This window comes from Ovis aries, chromosome 4 (genome assembly GCF_016772045.2).
Source record: "Ovis aries strain OAR_USU_Benz2616 breed Rambouillet chromosome 4, ARS-UI_Ramb_v3.0, whole genome shotgun sequence".
NCBI lineage: Eukaryota > Metazoa > Chordata > Mammalia > Artiodactyla > Bovidae > Ovis > Ovis aries.
This window is the reverse complement of record NC_056057.1, coordinates 103,558,670-103,565,893: the sequence shown is the minus strand read 5'-3', so window position 1 is coordinate 103,565,893 and position 7,224 is coordinate 103,558,670.

The following is a 7,224-nucleotide window of genomic DNA, read 5'->3' as shown; positions in this document are numbered from 1 at the left end:
TTGATATTGAACTATATGAGCTGTTTGTGTATTTTGGAAATTAATCTCTTGTCAGTTGCACCATTTGCAAATATTTTCTCCCACTAGGTAGGTTGTCTTTTCATTTTGTTTATGGCTTCCTTTGCTGTGCAAAAGCTTTTAAGTTTAATTAGGTCCCATTTGTTTATTTTTGCTTTCATTTCCATTACTTTAGAAGATGGACCCAAAAAATATTGCTGCAATGTATGTCAAAAGCTGTTCTGCCTTTGTTTTCCTTTAGGAGTTTTATAGTATCAGGTCTTATATTTAAGTCTTTAATCCATTTTGCATTTGTTTTTGTATATGAAGTTAGAGAATGTTATAATTTCATTCTTTTAGTTGTAACAGTTTTTCCAGCACCACTTATTGAGGACACTTTCTTTTCTCCATTGTATATTATTGCTTCCTTTATTGCAGATTAATTGACTGTAAGTGCATAGGTTTATTTCTATCCTATTGATCTTTGTGTCTATTTTTCTGTACTGAGTTTTATTATTAGGTTAGGGATTGCAAAGGGGGAAAAAAAAAGAAAAAAGCAATTAACAATTTCGTAGATCAGGAGTAAGTCAATAAGAGGACCAAGAAAAAGAAAAGACAGTGAGAATAAAGAAGACAATATGGGAACACATGAAGGAAGACAAACAGAATAAAAAGGCTCATATCCCTCAATTCCTTCATCCAGATCCCTGGAGAAGGGAATGGCTACCCACTCCAGTATAATTTTTCCTTGAGACTTCCATGGGCAGAGGAGCCTGACAGGCTACAGTCCACAGGGTTGCAAAGAGCTGGGCATAGCTGAGTGACTAATGCACACATTTGATGTTGGACTTTTTAGTCTCTTGAACTGCAAGAAATAAATTTTTGTTATATAAACCATTCAGTCTAAAGGCTTTTGTTATAGCAACTCAAGCAGACTAAGAAACTCAACAATTACATGTAGACATCTACAGATTTATAAAGCCACTTTAAGGATTGCCCATGATTCCATTATTAAAAAATAATGGGAAAAGAACCATGTTGACAGACATTTAAACTTGTATTAGTTGTGGGTTAAGTTGTATTAAAAGTTTTGTGGCTCAAACAAGTTATCTTTCTTTCATATAACAAATCCTACAACTCTGCTGCTCAGTCATACAAGAGCAGATTCTTTCTAGCTTGTTATTCTGCCTTCTCTCAAAATGTTGTTCTTGTCTACATGGCTAGAACTGACCCAAGCATCATGTTTCCACTTGGGAGAAGAGCACGCTTAGTCACTCAGTCATGTCCAATTCTTTGAGACCCTATGGATTGTAGTGCACCAGGCTCCTCTGTTCATGGGATTTTTCAGGCAAGAAATACTGGAGTGGGTTGCCATTTCCTTCTCCATGCGAGAAGAGAGGAACTGGCAATTGCCATCAGGTGATACAGAAGTTTGGAGAAGGAAATGGCAACCCACTCCAGTGTTCTTGCCTGGAGAATCCCAGGGACAGCGGAGCCTGGTGGGCTGCCGTCTACGGGGTTGCACAGAGTCAGACATCACTGAAGTGACTTAGCAGCAGCAGCAGATACAGAAGTTAAGCACTTACTTCCACTGATATTATGTTACAGGGCCACATGAAGCTTCAAGGTCAGCTGGGAAATGTCTTCGGCAGTGGAGTAGTCATATATCTCCTCAGGGGAGTGGAGATCCTATTAGTAAAAGGATAAAGGAAGGTTGGGTGGGGCAGAAATTAGTAATCTGACATACAGTTGTTTGTTGCATTTCATTTATCTCTGTGACCTTAGGTTACATTTCTAGAAGTGAAATATTCAGATCAAGGGTTGCACAATTAGTTTCTTTATATATGTATTGATTGTCACACTGCCCTTCAGAAATAATTTATATTACATTCCCACTGACATTATGTGAATACCGAATTTCTGACATCTTTGCCAATTTTCGAGTTAATCTTTCCAGTCTGAATGTCTAAAAAAGGTAAGTCATTATTAATTTTATGTTCATTTCTTTTATTAGTGCTGAGACAGAACTTATCTTCATATATTTAGGGGTCATTTGTATCTTTTTCATTTCAGATTGCCTGATCATGGCCTTGACCTCTTTTTTTCCTATGGCATGCTCCTCTTTTTTCCTATTGTTTTGAAAGGAATCATTGTTTATCACACACCATATGTTGCAAATTTTTTTCCAAGATGCCATTTGGGTTTTAATCTTGTGGATTTTTTTCCTTCTAGACAAAACTGTAAACTTTTTATGGTCAACTTTATCATTTTTTTATGATTTGGTTTTGTCATATTCAGAAATGCCTTCCATCTCAAGATTATACAAGTATTCATCTGTATTACCTTCTTCCATCCTAAAGGAGATCAGTCCTGGGTATTCATTGGAAGGACTGATGTTGAAGCGGAAACTCCAATACTTTGGCCACCTGATGTGAAGAGCTGACTCATTGGAAAAGACCCTGATACTGGGGAAAGATTGAGGGCAGGAGGAGAAGGAGACGACAGAGGATGACATGGTTGGATGGCATTACCGACTCGATGGAGACAGATTTGGGTGAACTTCGGGAGTTGGTGATGGACAGGGAGGCCTGGTGTGCTGCGCTTCATGGGATCACAAAGAGTCAGACACGACTGAGTGACTGAACTGAACTGAAGGTATAATTTTAATAGATGCATATTCATATGGCTAAAAAAATAAAATAAATCCTCATAGTACAAAAATTACTCCTAATCTCTTCTGTCTCATCAACTTCATGACCCTCTTCCTCTTTCACTGCAAACTTATGATAGAATGAGAACAACAAAGGCAAGTAACATATTAGCTTTTTTTTTTTTTTTCATTTATTTATTTGTTTCTGGCTGTGCTGGGTCTTCATTGTTGCTCGGGCTTTTCTCTAGTTGAGCAAGCAGGGGCTACTCCCTAGTGTGACTGGACTTCTCATTGCGGTGGCTTCTCTTACAATGTTTCAGAGCACAGGCTCCAGGGCATGCGGGCTTCAGTAGTTGTGACCATGAGCTCAGAAGTTGTGGCTCCCAGGCTCTGGAGCATAGGCTCAATAGTTGTGCGCAGGCTTAGTTGCTCCAAAGCAAGTAGGATCTTCCTGGACCAGACATCAAACCTGTGTCTCCTGCACTGGCAGGCAGATTCTTTATCACTGAACCACCAGGGAAACCCTAACATATTAGCGTATTTTAAAAACTGTTTTGACCTTATGGCTCCATTGACAGGGCATCAGAGACCTTTCAGAGTCAGACTACGTTTTCAGAACCACTGTGCCAGCCTGATGTGTGTATGCTAAGTTGCTTCAGTTGTGTCTGTCTCTTTGCAACACCATGGACTGTAGCCCACCAGGCTGCTCTGTCCATGGTATTCTCCAGGGAAGAATACTGGAGTGGGCAACAGATTAATTTACTAAATAATTACGCACCTTTTTTAGTGATTTAGAATTTTTACAACCTTTCTAAATAGCTGTTTTGTAGTATTATTTATTTTTAACTTAAGCAATTATGGAAGTTTGGAATAAAGAGTAATGGCTCCCACATATATACTACTTCTCCTTATGGTAACAGTGGTAACAATTTGTTGTATATACTTCTAGATCCCTTTTCTACAAATGAGTATTCATATGTATGTGTGTATTGGGGCTTCAGGTTTCAGGGGTGAGGCCCCTTCCCAAACACACATAAATAGGATTGTGTTGTATAGATATTTTTTCTGTAACTTGTCCTTTTTACTTTACAGTCTGGAGATCTTTTCATATTGTTACATATAAATGTTCTTCATTTAAAAAAAAACACAATATAGTAATAACTCTGTGACAGGGACATTTTATTAGTTGTGGGGAGGAGAGGAGGGAAAACCAAATTCATTCTTGTTTCCATATGGATGACCAATGTTACCAACCATAATCATTTAGATTAAATGAATAATTTAATCTAAATGACTCATCCATTTCCTCATTTAAAATGCTACCTGCAGCTTATATCAGATTTCCACATATGCATGGATCTGCTTCAGATACCATTTTATTGTCTGTTCCTGAATACTAATTTAATTTCTATATCTTTATAATACACATTGCTATCTAAGAGGGTAAGTCCACTTTCCCTTTTCAACTTGTTTATCCTTTTTCCTTTTACATGACTATAATTTATTGAGCAGATATAGCCATGAAAGTGAAAGTTGCTGAGTCATGTCTGACTCTTTGTGACCCCATGGCCTATACAGTCCATGAAATTCTCCAGGCCAGAATACTGGAGTGGGTAGCCTTTCTCTTCTCCAAGGGATCTTCCCAACCCAGGGATGGAACCCAGGTCTCTCACATTGCAGGTGGATTCTTTATCAGCTGAGCCACCAGGGAAGCCCAAGAATACTGGAGTGGGTAGCCTATCCCTTCTCCAGAGGATCTTCTTGATCAAGGAATTGAACCAGGGTCTTCTGCATTGCAGGCAGATTCATATAGTCATAGTTTCTTCTAATTAAAAAATTTTTTAAATTTGAAATATAGCTAGTGTACAATATTATGGTAGTTTCAGGGGTATTACATAGTTATTTGATATTTGTATATATTCAGAAATGATCAGTAAATCTAGCAACCATCTGTCCCTATATGAAGTTATTGTAATGTTATTGATCATATTCTTTAGGCCATATATTATATGGCTGTGACCTATTTATTTTATAACTGGAGGGTTGTATCTCTTAATTCCCCTCGCCTTTTCTGTCCCCACTCCCACCCACCTTGTTTATACTATTCTATGTTCACTATCCCATATACATTTTTTTCACAAGGAAATGAAGTACCTTTATTATCTTCCATAATATATTTAAGGAGTTTTGCTCTCAAAAGCAATTTGAATAAGAATACAAATACATTTATATTCTAGTTAAGACCTATTGGACTTCCCTAGTAGTTCAGTTGGTAAAGAATCTGCCTGCAATGTAGGAGACCCCAGTTTGATTCCTGGGTTGGGAAGACCCACTGGAGAAAGGATAGGATATCCACTGCTGTATTCTTGGGCTTCCCTGGTGGCTCAACTGGTAAAGAATCCACCTGCCATGTGGGAGACCTGGGTTCGATCCCTGGGTTGGGAAGATCCCCTGGATAAGAGAGCCCACTCAAGGGGGTAGAAAACTACCCATTCCAGTATTCTGGCCTAGAGAATTCCATGGTCTGTATAGTTCAGTTCCGTTCAGTCGCTCAATCATGTCCGACTCTTTGCAACCCCATGGACTGCAGCACTCCAGGCCTCCCTGTCCATCACCAACTCCCAGAGTCCACCCAAACCCATGTCCATTGAGTTGGTGATGCCATCCAACCGTCTCATCCTCTGTTGTCCCCTTCTCCTCCTGCCTTCAATATTTCTCACTATCAGCACCTTATCTTTCTTTTTTTAAGGGCCTTTTCTAATACATTGGCTCTTGGCATCAGGTGGCCAAAGTATTGGAGCTTCAACTTCAGTACAGTCCTTCCAATGAATAATCAGGACTGATCTCCTTTAAGATGGACTGGTTGATCTCCCTGCAGTCCAAGGGACTCTCAAGAGTCTTCTCCAACACAACAGTTCCAAAGCATCAATTCTTTGGCACTCAGCTTTCTTTACAGTCCAACTCTCGCATCCATACATGACTACTGGAAAAACCATAGCCTTGACAAGTTGGACCTTTGTTGGCAAAGTAATGTCTCTGCTTTGGGTCACAAAGAGTCAGACGCAACTGACTTTCACTTTCACTTTTCAAGACCTATTGTGTAAACTTTAAGCAAACAGGAAGCAGTTTTTAAGGATATCAACTCTGATTATTCATTGAAAGGATTGATGCTGAAGTTGAAGCTCCAACACTTTGGCCACCAGATGCCAAGAGCCAACTCATTAGAAAAGACCCTTAAAAAAAATAAAGAAAGAAAAGTCCCTGATTCTGGGAAACATTGAGGGCAGGAGGAAAAGGGGACGCCAGAGAATGAGATGGTTGGATGGCATCACTGACTCAATGGACATGAGTCTGAGCATGCTCCAGAAGGTGGTAAAGGACAGGAAAGCCTGGTGTGCTGTGGTCCGTGGGGTCACAAAGAAATGGGTATGGCTGAGTGACTGAAAAACAGCAACAATCATATGAAAAAGTAAAAAGGGTATCATATCACTATCCACATACATTTTATACACGGCTTATCAAGTTGTATAACAAATCTAATTGAGACTTTTAAAAATTATCTTTTTAAAAAATTTTGCCTTATTTTACTTTACAGGAAATGCATGGGCCTGATTCAAAGTGTATTTGTACACATTGGAAAACAGTCATAGCAGATAGTATGTGGATGCTAATGGCTAGTAGAAAATTAATTTATGACTGTCATACCCTTAGTCTGTGACATGACCATTATTCTGGCTTTGGTTTGCACCTGTAGTTTTCTCAGTCTTATTTGTATTGCAGTTAATTATATATATAATTGTATTTCTTCCCAAAAGAAGTATGGGCTTCCCATGGGCAGCATTTGTGTTGACTTCTCTTTGTAGTCTAGGGCCAAGAATATAGCCCAGATCCTTGTGATGGCATTAAAGAGAGAGAAAAAGATTGGTTTTCATGTGTAGGAAGGTGAGCTTTATTAAGACTGGGCACAGCAAGAGTAGACACTGAAAACTGAAAACTATTGTCATTTGAAATACATAAACAATCATCCGCCTCCTAGAGGGACAGACTTGATTTACATCAAGGTCAATCATCCCTGAGTTCCAGGAAAACCTTTCTAATGTTGCTTTACTTGTGCAAATGCAAAGTGTTTGGAATGGAGCTGTGGTCTAGGAGCTAAAATACTCCTTGTAATTTTATAATACTTGTCTCATTGCCAGGCAGAATTGGTATTATGTTTCCTTTAGACTCTTATTTAGAGAAATGTTTGTTTCCTAGATTCCAGTTGTCCCACGTAATCACTTCTGTGTATTCTTGTGCCATGCCTGTAGTTTTAACATTTATGCTCTTATTTGCCCACAGGAAATCACAGAGACCCCAAAGACTGTTGAAACAATATTCAGGCTTGGTCATCCTTTCATGCTAGAGGAGAAACTGTCCAAGGAACTGCTCTGATTTTGATGCTATTTGACATAAACTAGACTATCTAGTTCTGCTTTATTGACTATGCCAAAGCCTTTGACTGTGTGGATCACAATACACTGTGGAAAATTCTGAAAGAGATCGGAATCCCAGACCACCTGACCTGCCTCTTGAGAAAC